Genomic DNA, 15,552 nt, shown 5'->3' with positions numbered 1-15,552 from the left:
TCCTGTCAAAAATATATCAGCAAACCTTGGTTGCTGCTGTTTTCCTACTGTACATTCTAACCTAACACCGTGAAATTATGTGATACACTTATCTTCTACAGTTTGATACACATGGATATATAAAGAGATTCAGACGACAGCTTCACTTCTCCAACTTCAAAATAATGGAATAGATATATGCCTCAACTTCTACTTTATCGCTTGTCATTCAAAATTCATTTGCCCCAACTTTTGCTGCTATGCAAAACGCCACTGCCCAAGCCTACACTATACCAAGGTATGCTCCTCTAACAAAATACTATGTATTTTAACCATTTGTTCATGTTCCTACCAACCAATGTAGCATATGTTACTACCAACCAATGTACCATTAATAGATAATTTAGATCCTACTAAGCAACTTTAATCCTTATTTCTAAAAATACCTTACTTCCATCTCCAAAGTGGGAGTTGGTTCCTTTATCTAATCCACCTTGACCCTCAAGTGAATGGAAGAACTACTGATATGGCGTATGTAAATAATCTAACAAATGTTTGATTCAACTGTCTATTCTTTAATTATATCCTCTCATTATAAAAAGAATTCAGACCTTTTCTGATTTATTTCCCCTTCATCATATTTTATGTATCGGTAATAATAAATATCTTTATCAATGAAATAGTTGCCCGATACATATTTTTATAGTTTACGGAAAAGAAAAATCAAAGAAATAAAGCATCTCCTGTTTCTCTAATTTGTGATTTCTTTTTTTTAAAATCATTAACTTAGCATGGGATATAACTTTGTCAGTCAGACTTAGGTTCACGCTATTTTATTTTCAATAACATTCGGTTGATAGCAAGCTAAGGGAAGTTCTGTGAAGTTTTTAGTTGTTAGCTTAATAAGAAGAAAAGTATCGCCAACAACACTTGCTAAGGATCATCTAGATCTTATGCATTCCCCTCTGTATTCATTTTCCTTTACTTTTTTCTTAGGTAAGTCTCCCACTACCCTTGAAGATGACTTCTACCATCATCATAATGATCCCCCACCATGTCAGTTCTTAAATATAAAAGGAACGATGCACCTTAGCTTTAATATGACACCATTTACATCTGTGAATGAACTGTTCGGCCATGTTTAGTAAGTACAAGAAAAAGCTAAGTGACAGAAATAAAACATCTTCTGCTCCTCTCACTTCTGACACTAATGATCTTCCTCTGCCAACTATAATATAAAAGTGACGGGTGCACCACTACTTTAATATGACATTATTTTCTTTTGTAATAATGGTAGACTATTCCTTGTACAATATATTTTCCTACAAAAGCAACATGACATTCTTACTGATGCAATATTTACCCGTGCTCATAAATTCTCAAGAAAAAGCTTTATTTCTCCAAAAATTCTCTATACAATATTCTTTACCCTAGAAGTTACTTATTTATATTGTTGATTTCAACATCTACTTTTTGCCTTCGTACAAAAATTAGCTACTTAAACCAACCCTATGCGCTAAATTTTACAGGGTTACATGTCTTACTTTTTATTACTATTATATCTCTATGTTTACTACATGACGACATACATAAGACTACTCCTATTAATTTCACATGTTTTGTTTTTTCGCCTTAGAAGCTTTGCATTCTTCCCTCCAACAAATGATACCCAATTCCTCCAAATAAATGTCCCTTCAAATTGTAAGTTATACCATTCACTTATTTTACCCTTCACAATTGTTGTTCCATTTTTTAGTTGATACAACAACTGAACTACCAACAACCCCTCACCAAACATTTTTTTATTAAAATAAAATTAACATTTCACAATTGCGCATGTTCTGGTAACTCGACATACAAATGAGGATTCGTGGCGGAGATGAAATGTGACTGCTGCTGAACATACTTGCAGATCATGTTCTACACACCAAATCCAATCCAAAAAATGGTGAATATGTTACAATATAGGCATTGGAGGTAAGTAGTGTATACAATTCGAATCAATATAACAAATACTAAGCACTAACCAATCAAATGATCTGGGAAAAACTTCAAGAAGATAATATGGAAAATGGTTGGACATGGGAGAGAACAGTGGTAAAATAAAATTTAAGGGCAAGAATAAAACTTAACCACTAACAAAAGAAGGAAAATGAAATAGGGTTTTTTTTATATAAGCTTATAAAAATAGGAGATAAGGGGAATAGTTCAATACCAAATGATTTGACTTGCACTTCAATGTATCTGGTAGTAATGCTTAACAACTTAATGGGTATTCACTTAGTATTTGATGTGGTCTCATTTATTTGTTGATTTGCAAATATTTGTTTCTACTTGAACAGTTTAAAACATCTACTTTTTCAATACAATCAAGTGAAGTTGTGCTTATGATGAATAAGTATGTAGTTGTCTATTCACGAATGAGAAACTTTGAGTTGTTTCATTTGGATTGAAGATACTTAGAGCTCCAGATGGAGATACTAATACTTCTTTAAGCACTACAAAGAATGTGCAACAAAGAGAAGGTCAACTTGTGCAGCTTGATATTGATATTCGTAGTATATATTATAGTTATGGTTAGGTTAGCAATGATAGAGAAGTGATTTGTTGGATAAGAACAGTAAAACTTGTGCAGCTTTGTATTACCTCTCCTTCCAGAAATGCAGTGAGGTACAAAGAGAAACCACACTGCATTTCTGGAAGGAGGAGTAATAGCAAGCTGCATATGTTGTACTGTTCTAATCCACACAAATCAACGGACTACATCAATATTCTCTATAATAGCTAGCCTCATCAGATCTATAGTATGTACTACCAATATCAATTTTGAGTTGCACAGGTTGACCTTCTCTTGGTTTCACATTGTTTGTTGTGTTTGGAGATGTACTACTGTCTCCGTCTGGAGCGCCGAGTATCTTAAATCGCATGATACAACTCAATGTTTCTGATTCCTCAATAGACAACTACATACCTATTCATTTGAAGCACAATATTAGTTGATTGTATTGAAGAAGTTATTGTTTTAAGCTATTCAAGTAGTGAAAAATATTTCCACATCAAGAAATAAAGGAGACCACACTACCAACTAAAGTAACCCCCATTAAGTGGTTAAGCATTACTATCATATACACTGAAGCGCAAGTAAATTCATTCGGTATTGAATTATTCCCCATATCTCGTGTTTTTTTAAGCTTATATGAAAACTCCTATTTCTTTTTCGTTCTTGTCTAAGTGGTAAAGTTACTTCTTGTGCTTAAATTTGACTCTACCATTGGTCTCTTGCATGTCAACCATTTTCCATATCATCCTCTTGAAGTTTTTCCCTTATAATTCGGTAGGATAGTATCTGGTCAATTTTATATTGATCCAAGTTGTGTAAACTACTACCTCCAATGCATTTATTGTAACATATTCATCATTTTTGGATTGGCTTTGGCGTGTAGAACACGAATTTCCATTATATTAAATGGCAGTCACATTTCATCTCCACCTCGAATCCTAATTTGTGTGTCGTGTTATTTGAACGTGCGCCATTGTGAAATGTTAATTTCATTTATTTTAATAAATAAAATATTGGGGGAGGAGCTTCTGGTAGTTAAGTTGTTGTATCAACTTAATATTGGAACTTCAATTATGAAGGGTAAAATAAGTGAATTGTGTAATTTATAATTTTACGGGATATTTATTTTGAGTAATTGGGTATCATTGGTTGGAGGGAAAAATGAAAAGCTTTTAAGGCGATGAAGCACAACATCTGTAATAAATTTGAGTGGTCCTATATCGTGGTCATGCAGTAAACATAGGTAAACATAATAAAATTATCGGTAAGACATGTTACCATACAAAATTAGCACACTGGTTATTTTTAGTTGCAGAATTACGTATGAAGCTAAGCAGTAAATGTCAAAAGCAACAATATCGAGAAGTAACTCCTAAGGTAAAGTATATTTTATAGAGAATTTCGGGAGAAATAAGATTGAACATTGATGGCATGGGTAAAAATTGCATTATTAAGAATTCCATGTTGCTTTTGTAGGAGAATATATTGTACAGGGAATAGCCTATCATTTATATAAAAGATAATTATGTAATATCAAAGTAGTGGTGCACTGGTCCCTTTAATTTTAGAGAAGGTAGCGGAAGATAATTAGGATCACAAGTGATAGGAGTAGAAGATGCTTTATTTTTGTCAATCATATTTTTTAATACTTGCTAAACATACCTCGGAAAACTCTTTCACAGATGTAAATGGTGTCATGTTAGAGTAGCGGTGCATCATTCCTTTTTATTTAAGCACTAACAAGATGGGGGATCATTAGGATGATGGTAGAAGTCGTTTTAAAAGGTAGTGGGTGACTTACCTGGGACAGAAGTAAATGAAAGTGAATACAACGGGAACGTATAAGATCTAGATGATCCTTAGTACCATCATTTTACTTATCAAATAACTCTTATATGCAATTTTTTCATGTTAAATAGATAAAAATGATCATTCTTAGGCTCAACGTATTCATTCATAGTTTGTAGTTAGTGTGTCCTTATTCAGGGAAATTGTTTAGTTGTTTCTCTCCTTATTTTTACTATATTTGATGACTAGTGTGACGCCTTTCCCCACCAACTTTTTAAATTTATTTTATAGGTTTTCTGTATCGGCGCAGTTTCTCTAGTCATGATGGAACATACAATAATCCAATAATAATTCAGCCATTTATATGCTGAATGACAAATAGCGAGTTTAAAGGTAGAACTAGAAAGAAATAACACAAATAATAAAAAATAAGACAATAATATACGAAAATATAAATATAAATGTAACAGAATCTCTTTAAGAACCTGGAAGTCATTAGTACAAAGTTGTCTAATACGAAAACACAAGTACCAAGTGTTGACAACAACAAGCCAACTCATAGGCAAAATACTAGCTAAACATATATATACACACAGAAGGAGACAGTTTTATCTATGATGCCAAGTTCTCACCCTCATCTCTGATTCCAAAAATATTTAATGGAAGACACAAACAATCACGACTAGTAATAAGTACTAGGACCTGCGTCACAAAAATTTTGTTGATCAAATAAATAATACAAATTATAAGAATAACTCATAAAAACTTAAATTTACTATTAAGGGGATAGATATTATTTGAAATATCTGTAAATATGTTGAACAAAAAAAAACAGAATTTAACATTGATCATGATAAATTTAAAAATAATGAGTACAGTATAAAATTTATCCAACACATGTTAAAAGACATGAATTTTCTCTACTTTAAGGGTTCACACAAAAAATCATATGGAAATACTAGATCAAAGGTTAACCATCTATTGATAGGACATGTCCGAAGAAGAACTGACATATGAAGCACCTTGTTCTAAATAACAAACATTTATTTCTCTTAGATTCAGTCCCTCAGGCGTAGCTCCTCCTCCAAGAGTTGAGAATGTTCTCTATGTAATTTGAACCTAGATCCACATTTTGTTTTTATATGGGACCTCTATGAGTTCAACACTGAGAACCACCTAATTGCACCTGGTCCACCTTTGCACGCTGGGCAATGCCATTGTCTCTTAGGATCAACAATCATATGAGTCGTCAACAAGCGATGTGGATAATATTTCAAGTGATGATGAAATTATGCATATATTTATTTTATTAACCTTTTTAGGTTAGAGAGGTAAACAAATAAGAATTTATAAAATCACTTATACCCTAATTTCATTGTCCTTTTTGGATTAGATAAATGAAAGGATAAAAGTTTATAAAATGCATCATATACCTACCTAATTAATATATTTAATCATACATATCATTATCTGATTTACCTTTTAAGGTCCGCTATGTTAAAGGATAAGCCATTATAAAATTATATATAATCTTATCTAATTTACCACTATAGGTAAGATAAATTAACGAGTAATATTTACGAAAAGTCTCAATACATCTAAACATCAAACAGTTAAGAAAATAATCATATTCATTTATACTTATGAATTAAGTTTTGTATAATATATTTTCTTCCTAAAAGACACTCCCAAACATCTTGAATATTAATATTAAGTTGGTTTAAAAATATTCATATGATTTTTGACTCATATTTGTCTATAACTTCAATGATTTTCTTTCAGTATATAGTCTAATGAGCAAAATGGTGTATATAGGTTGAGAAACTCTCAATTTAGACATGATATATATCTATGTATTTTTATAGTTCTAGCATATATGTGTTGGGTTTTATTTGCTCTAAATTTCTTACCATAAATAGGTTTTCCTTTTAGGAAAAGGTTTTGGATTGACTAATCCTATTTCTGGTAGGAAAAGGTTTAGGACTCTATAAATAAATGCACGTTCCTTCTAACTTAATCAACATTCACAATGTAGTCTTCAAGGCTTGGAGAGTTTTGGTTAGGGGGAGAAATTATGGGTCACAAGCTTGATACGTTATCACTTGTGTGAACCTCACATGTATTCCGAGTGAATTGGTTGAGGTTGTTTCCCTCTTTATTTTGTACTCTCATATTTATAGCGGATTATTCATATCCTTTGTGGACGTAGGTCGATTGACCGAACCACGTTAAATCTTTGTGTCTTTTGGTATATTTCTCGCTGTGTTCTTACTCGTGGTATGTTGAGGTTTGCGTTGCAGGTTCCGCGTTTACACCTGCTTATTTCCGGTCCTAACAATATGATCACGTATATAGCCCTAAATATAATTTTATACAACATAATTTTCACATATGCATCCTCTACAAATATGATTTCAAAAAGTAAAATCTCATATTTACATTTTTTTAAAGCAATATTTATTTATAGTCTTTTACAACAATACTCCTCATCTTATATTTAATTCTAAATAACCTCTAAATACTTTAAATTTCTTCAATTAAATCACTTTTTAACAAACCCATATCAAATCAAAAAAGTTCTTTCTCTCTCAATATTTTTCTCTCTAAGTAAAGGAAGAATAAAGAGAAGTGAGAGCTAGGGTTTGGATGTCTTGAATTTTGTTGTCTTAGTCATCAGATTCTTGTATAATGTATATATCCTTACTCATGTCTTATTGTCTTGAATTGGTAGGCCTAATGTTGGTAGCCTTCAATGAATGAATGAATGAATAATGAGGTATTCTAGATTATGTCTTAAACCAGTATATCTATTGTTGGTACCTTCATTATGAGTCTAGGACCTAATGTGATGTTTAACCTTGAAATTGTAGAGCTAATGATGGTGTCCCTTCCTTGTGTGAAATGATGAACCTTGAAAGGGTAAACCTAATGGAGGTGGACCTTTCTATGAAAGTCAATGAGCTATCCTTGTAATGTGCCTTGGGTCAGTATGCCTGATGTTGGTGTCCCTCTTTAATGAGATAATGTAAGCTAATGAAACTACTCTATTGGAATGTAGGCTAAGCACCGAAGGATAAAGTAAGATGGAATTTCTCCCTTCGTTAGGTCGGATTTCAATGAACGTCTTACTTATCTCTTAACTATGTTCCCTCACAGGTTTAGCTAGTGGATCAACTTAAGCTAATGTTTATGGTCTTACCTTCGGTAGTAGGCCACATCTATATGGTGTGGGGTTATATGACACCAGATACCGTGATCTAGTTCTCGTGGTCTATGTCAGATAAACATTTATTCCTATTATGATAAATTTGCATAATGGTTTCTTGAGAAGTTATATGATATGTGGGTCGTAGAATGGGATTTTATGCATGCATTGCACGAGTAGGATTTAAGATTTTCAAAGTGAGTACTCTAAGTCTAAATGACTAATGTGTGAATTTGAAGAGCAAGAAACGGAACTAGAACAAAACTTACTTTCTCTTTATAGATAACCATTTCATTTTAAAATATAGTTGGGAGACTTTACTCATGAAATGGGTCAAAAAAAGGGAAAGATCGAAACATGGTAATAGATATGATACCAATATGGACTACCTATTTCAATTGTTGTGCTTTTTGAAATTGCATACCTATACAAGGGTTAATGTATCGACCGATATTTGCAGAGTTGATTATCCCTCTTGAAAACAAAGATTTGATTTGGTTAATAATTTACTGAGTATTCGGTATAACTCACACTTCGTGTACAAACCAATGCAGATGAAGTAACACAAATATCTCCGGTAGTCAGTCTATTTCCATCAGCCGACCGGTGGGAGCGAGAAGTTTTGGACATGTTTTGTGTTTCTTCCATCAATCATCCGGAATATACGCCTAATATCAACAAATTATTGTTTCGATGGTCATCCATTACGAAAGACCTTCCTCTGAGTGGATATGTGGAAGTACACTATGATGATCTAGAGAAATGTGTGGTTTCTTAACCCATTGAGATGACCCAAGAATTTTGCTATTTCGATTTTGCTAGTCCTTGAAAAAAAGTTAGCGACGGATAATTCAGAACAAAAATTTGTCCAGTCTAGGGTACAAATCAATAGGAAATGTTATTTGCTTCCTAAAAATAAGAATGAACTTCTATTTAATGTAAGAGTTTCATGTGAATTGTCTTGATCGTCGGATATCATTGAGAATGAAATAGGAAGAAGTGTTATTGAATGATTTCATGCAATTCTTCCCAGTATAAAATGAGTTAAGAATCAAGCTTTAAGTCTTGATCTATACAAAAGGAACTTGTTTTTTTTTCATTCTTTCCGTTTCATTGATAACATAAAAGACTTACTCTAAAGAGACGCTATCACTTGACTAATAAGATATCAAAGGGGTCTGAAAAATGTAATAGGGTGCTACTCTAGGCTCGCTTCGCTTCTTCAAGCTCTGCCCTTTCTTTCAAAAATAAACAAACAACGCTAACGAGCAAGAAAGTGGATGCGCTAAGGTGCAACGACTTTCACGCAGCCGCTACCCCGTTGCTTCTTGCCTTATTTTACTTAGTAAAACAACCTTTCATGCTAGGCGCTCACCATTTTTGTCAGGGTGGAAGCTGGCGGTCAAGGTTTGCTTAACCGGATACACGGAACTGGGATCTCTGTTGGATGCAAATCTTTCTATTAGGAAAGCCTCACTTATTCAAAGGGCTTCTTATCTAGAACCCTTTTTTTTTGCTTAGTTGAACGTAAGCGTCGGTAGGAGAGGTGGGATGATGATGAGTATGTAAATCAATAAAGACAAAAAAAGAAGAAATGGCAAGATAAATTAGATATCTATTTAGAAAATAATGATGTAGAGGGAAACTGAAAAGGAAGTTCAACCTACGAGGAGAGTGGTGGACAGGGATTCTCTACAATGACATTGTTCAGACCAATGGGAAGTGATGTAGCGCAGTTTGGTAGCGCCTTTGTTTTAGGTAAAAAATATCACGGTTTCAAATCCTGTCATCCCTACCTATTCTTCATCTCTGGGCAGTAACGAGGGATCCATTGAGGTCGATTCAAATTGTACATACAGATTTTCTTTTTATGAGACTATATGCATGCAGGATGTATTTGGGGTACAAAAAGAATCCTTTTTCCTTACAGTCGTATCTACATTGATAAGAAAGCGCTCTTAGTCCAATTCAGTTGAATGTGGGTCTCCAAAACCCAATGTCGTAGGTTCAAATCCTACAGAGCGTGATTTTTTTCTTCTTACATTTAATTAGAATGAAATAAATTCATTCAGTAACTTTCACAACAATCAGAGTTTGACCTCCTACGCCTGTGAATTAAAGAAAGGAGGAGCTAAAAGCCACTTGACTGTAAGGAGAGGACTTCCAGCACTCGATCTACGGCTGCGTCTTGTGATTTTGTAGATTAGGTACTTTTAAGGATAGTTTACACAGAAAAACCCAATCTTGTTTTCTTAGGGTTATGGTGGCACTACGTTTAAATTGACTTCCCCTCCCCTTCAACCTGCTCTAACTCCCTATATCATTAATAGAAGATCCAAATATAATAATTGCAATAATCTTACCCATAGTGAGAGGCATCTTCCACTTTTTAATTGAAGGGCTCCAAACCTCGCTTCGTCCTTAGTCCCTTGCTTCCTGCCTCCTCTATTTCCTTTCCGGCTCTTTATACCAATGTGATTTAATTCCAAGTGCATATTTCAAATACCTCATCAATGATTCTTAGATCCAGAGGTAGCACCGGTCCATCAATAGCAACATTCCTTCCTCTCGCACCCGAGCTAGTATCTCTTAGGTCGATATCCAGTAGCTTTAGTACTAGTAGAAGGAGAAAATCGATAGTAAAAGGTAGAGAACTAGAGACTCAGAGAGAGATCAGAAGCAAAACTCGACAAGTAGAAGGTAGAAACCAGGTGCTAAACAAAACAAGGCTTTACCCGGGGCCGCACGACTCAGGCAGACTCTCTACCCGTGTGCGTGCCTATTTCGCTTTAGGAGGTGTCATAGTGGATTTTGGGTAAAAAACTTTCGATTTATACTAATTCTCTTCTTGTTGTACCATGTACATGATGATAGTACTGTAGTGCTGTCAGCAACAATTGTTGTTAAGGAATAACTCAAGGATCGAGTTACTCAACTTGATCGCAAGGTCGACCATTTGGAAGGATTAGTGTAGACTATGACAGAAAGGCAGGGAAATTTGGAATCGTTGGTCACCAGATGCTAGATAATAAGTACCACGTCTTCCTAGTGAAGTAGAACCGTCTTCATGGGGCCTCAACAATCCCGGTGTCTATGTCCAAAGCGTGATGGTCCGTGTCAAATTGAGGATCTTACTGTGGAGCTAGGTTTTTGATTCGTGAACTGAATGTCTCACTCGGCGACCCCATACTTGATCCCAAAATCACAACCATTCAACAAGATTCGAAATGCCAAAGCTTGAAGACCACTAGAACATGGAACAATACTTTAAGGCTGTTCGTGCCCCTTTATTATGACGACCAAGGCACAATGGCAACAATCTATCTCTCTGGGGATGCGAAGAATATTTGAAACGACTTTTGAACCATCACATAGATTCTGACCCAACTACCGTAAGAATAGAATGGAAGGGCAAAACAGGATTCTATGCGCAGATGTGAATGCTCTATAACTAGAAAGATTCTAGCTTCTTTTCTTTAGAGAGGAATGATTACCTCGTTTGAGAACTACCATTCACGTACTATTCCTCCCCACTAAAAAGAGCGATTGAGAATCTGGAGAACCTAAACAAAAATGTAGAAGTGAGCATACCCTAAGGCTCTCCGCTCTCCCCCTTTTTTAGCCAACACCATCAACCCCATTTTTCACTGGCTCAAATCCAAAAATATGATGAACAGAAGGAAAGGAAAGCAGAAAGATAGGCGAACGACATGACTATAGTATCGGACAGATGTTTCCATGAGCGGTAAGCAGCAAATCTCACCTTATTTTGGGAAAGCTGGTGGCCGCGTATGAAATCTTTCAAAGCAAAGGGCGGCCTTATTCGACATTGTTGTTTACTCTGATCCGGTCTAGGTGGTTTTTGTTTACTAGAACGTAGGTGATCTAAATTCCTATGACCGAGTCTTTTTGGCCCCTATGAACATATTTTCTAAATGTATTAAAGATGGCCTTTTTAATCGGTGAAAAATGGTGGATGTCCACTAATGGCCATTCCTGGCTTGGCTCCGGTAACACAATTCCGGGAGGAGTCGGTAGTTGGGCATTGGATCCCATCTGACCTAGAGAATGTGTAATTTTAGGTCGAAGTTTGGTGCACCAACGCGTCACTTCTCTAGTGTAAGTATCGGGCTTCTTTTTCGTTGCCTAGGTTACACCTTTAGAATACCCCATAAGGGAAATTTTCTACTCCCTCCAATCTTCACTTTATGACATGCCGACTCCCCTTTCGTCATAAGGCATGGAATTAGACCAAGGGGAGTCTCTATAGGAACTAGTCCCTTATATTTTGCACATAAGAGATCGAGACATAGCCCTAGGGCATGGGGAAAGATGTAGATCGATCGCCCTATATAGACAACTACATAGAGGGCCTCCACCAATCTATATATTCTTTATTTAATTACCACCGTAAGAGAAATATTACAACCTATAAGGTCTTAAAGTTTCACATCTAAGTAATACCCGATCCGATAGTTTACGATATAGATAGGTAGATATTTTTAAAGAACATTAAAAAAAATATTAATAGATATCGATAGTTGTCTAGTCGTACCCAAACAATAATATTTCGAAGGGAAATCCAGCTATGATAAAATATTTCAAGCCGACTTCCGTAGGAAATCTAGACTTTCTTTTTGAAGCTGCAATCACATAAAAACATAAACTTTGAGGCTCAATAGCTAAATACATGCCAATTGAATCATAAGTCGAGATCATAAAGAGCATACCGCAAGTAGGAAGTGGAATTATTACAATGGATTCAAAATCATCAAAAATCTCTTATTAGAAAGAATTGAAACACATCGAAATGGTACCAGCCGTACTTAATAATTGCAGAAATATCTAGAATTGTCTCTATTAAAAGTATTATTCCAGAATAAATGGGCAATAGTTAGTAGAGGTGCCCCAGCAGCGAGCAGAAGTAAGGTGATTAGATACCTCAAGAAAGCCCGGCACGAACCATACATGGAAGGTTCCCTGCATAAGGGTCATCCATGATACCTTCTTCAGATTCACATGAACTAGCGGACCGATCACTGAGTGGGAATGCTCTCTCCATCATAAGAGAACCCTTTCGGAACTCCGCAAAAATGGGAGCCACTATCCCAGCCGGGATCCATCTAGGTTCTATTGATCATTTTCCCTTCCCAATAGTTGTACCTTGTCTTGGGGCGTCTTTGGCTTTCTGATAGAAAGCTCGACAAAGAAATCCAGGTATAGTAGGTAAGCTCTATTTGGCCCGGAGCATTGATTTCCCATAACGAGTATGCTATCTCTATCTCCCAATTACCTATCATGTCGTTAAAAAGGTTCTTTAGTTTCTCGGCCGCACCTCAAGGTGCATTTAGTTGTGTTACGTGAGACGAGGGCTATTCCCCACTCCATTCATTTTGCTCGTCCAGACGCGGTTCCCTTTCTTATTATCATCTACTGCCCTTTATTTCTTCCCGGCTATTCACACATGAAGATCGTCGTATGTATTCTTGACTTCAGATGTTGGTTCTATAATAGGTAGAAGTACATTTTGGAAGAATCAGTCTCCCAGGAAAACAACCCTTCTCCAAGAAGAAGTATGCTATGCCCCCGATCCCTATATAGAGAAAGAGCTGACTAGTGATTCCTAGTTTGTAGCGCGTTCGGTCGTTAACTCCTCGCACCTATGACATCGTTTCTAGGATCGACCGACACTCACCTGCACAGGTACCTATGTAATTCTTTCTCGGTTGCACATTCAACATAGCGTTCAGACTCATGTGCCTTTTAGAGCCAGGGGTATTCGAGCCTGCTGCGTACGATTAGCCAGCCTTACGAAGCCAAAAGGATTAGATGTCCCCCCATGCTACGGTTCTCTGTGGTCCAAACCCGATGCTGCTTTAGGTTATGGAGCAAGACAATAGTAGCCCCTCCGTATCCCAAAGCTCTCTTCCCTCCTAGGCACGCAACACTAAGTAATCCAAGACAACCCACCTTACTGACTAACAGTGGATACTCACATTTGTTAGACGTACTAAATACAAATCCATAAATGAGAAAAATGAAGGTTGCATTAATGATAAAGATCTCTGGGGAAACAGCTAAGAATGATCGAACATGTGGGAGGATCCAAAAAAAATCTGCTTTCATTTCCCCTGTATAGAGCACTGAGTTACTTAAGTTACAGTCTTCAGTAGGCAGGCTGCACTCTAGGCGGCTAAGAAGGCTCGCTAGACTAGCAGCCAGACCAATAATGAATGTGTAATGATGGGGATTCCACATGAGGCTCAATAAATAATTGAATGTAGAAAGGGGATCCTAAACTAAAAAGGAGTCCATGACCCCTTTTAGAGCTTATAAGGGGAAGTTGAACTCCAAACCCTTTCTCTTGAGTATACCCTTAACAAAAACATATACATCATTTTGTGACATTTGCGCATAGCCGTCGTGCGTGGCTAAAAATTCAACCAAAAATAAGATCCCAAATTCATTTTTTAGTTCCATTGAGAAAGTCTTTTCTTATAAAAGACGCCAATCTACGAGGGAAGATGCAGATAAAAGACCAATATCCTGATGTTATCTTGTACGACATAAGCTTTAGATCTATCAATGAATAATAAACATTTCATAAGAAAAGAATAATTTTGAGTTTCAATCTCAAAGAAAGGTATAGGTTAAATTTCATAGTCTATTCAATATTTTTCTTCCAATTCTAAGGAAAAAAATCACAATTTTTTTTTCAATAAACGACGAACTCCATTATACATATGATAGGACAGGACTAGGACAGTATTCTTGATGAAGATTAAGATGATATTTTCAGACAAAAGAAGATAAAAAAAGAAAACTATAGTGGCTATGAAAGCTCCAGAGATTCTATGAGAAATTGAAAACATCGAAGTAAGTTGTGTCTTATAAATATGAAGATGAGGATATAGGGGGCGAAGTATATTCATGATATTCAGAAAGATTTATGTTAATTCGCTCTGCGAGCAGAGCAGTATACCGAAAAAAGAAGCGACTACCTTACTTAAGCAATTCTTCTTCTTATTCTTCTTTATTAGTTGAAGTTCCTATATTTGTTTTTATTTATTTTATGAATGTTATAAGTCCTAATTCTTTGGTAGCGGACCTCTTTGATAGTTCGACGGTTATTCCCCGTCTAATACAACTATTCGATTGTTCGACTATTATGATTGTGAGTCAAAAGGAATGTAATAGGAGTGAAGTGGAGATCACAAACGATCTTAAGTGAGTTTGAAAATTGACTTATTTATTAAAAGAAATATCCTTCACTGTGCTCACTTTTCCAAGACTTTAGCTCGTAGGTCAGTCTATTCGACTTTTTCTTGCAAATCCTCTCTTTTATGCTTTCTAAGGAATGTCACGCCTGTCTGTTTATGAATCCGCTGTTCATGAATTGAATGTGCGATGGAACCCCTTCCTTGATGAGGATTGCTAAAATCTTTCTTTTTTAATGAAAAAGATTGGGTTTGTAAGCTCCATGTGGTAAGTGGAGGTTCTGGAGACAGGATACCTAAGTCATGTAGCTCGTTAAGAGTAATTAGGAATTCATTCTTACAAATAAGATCTATCGACTACGGAATATAGAAGATAGGAAAGCAATCAGTACACAAATCCCTTCCTCTAGAAGGAGTGAACCCGACCACTTCACGCTGAAGTTCATACTCATACTGATCTACGAACCACCCTTTTCTTTGATTTGTCCTTCTTCACCTCTATTAAGCCTATAACCGATCATTTAGTTAGCCTCCTTAGGACTCTAAAAAATGTAACCTAGCCTGATACCTATTTACTCGCCTGGGCCACGCGTATCCATCATATATAATATGCCCGACTATCGAGGGAAATCCCCCTCTTAGATAAAGTCTTCGATCGCCTGAAGATTGCACAAAAAAACAAAAAGAGCAAAATCGATATAAGATAAGACAGGATGTAAATTATATCCCAATTTTGCCTTCTACCACTCCATGGAAGTAAGACTAGCAACTATTATAGGGCCCTCCTCCAATTAGGGAAACTA

This window comes from Solanum lycopersicum, chromosome 8 (genome assembly GCF_036512215.1).
Source record: "Solanum lycopersicum chromosome 8, SLM_r2.1".
Classification (NCBI taxonomy): Eukaryota; Viridiplantae; Streptophyta; class Magnoliopsida; order Solanales; family Solanaceae; genus Solanum; species Solanum lycopersicum.
Note: the sequence above shows the minus strand (reverse complement) of the source record.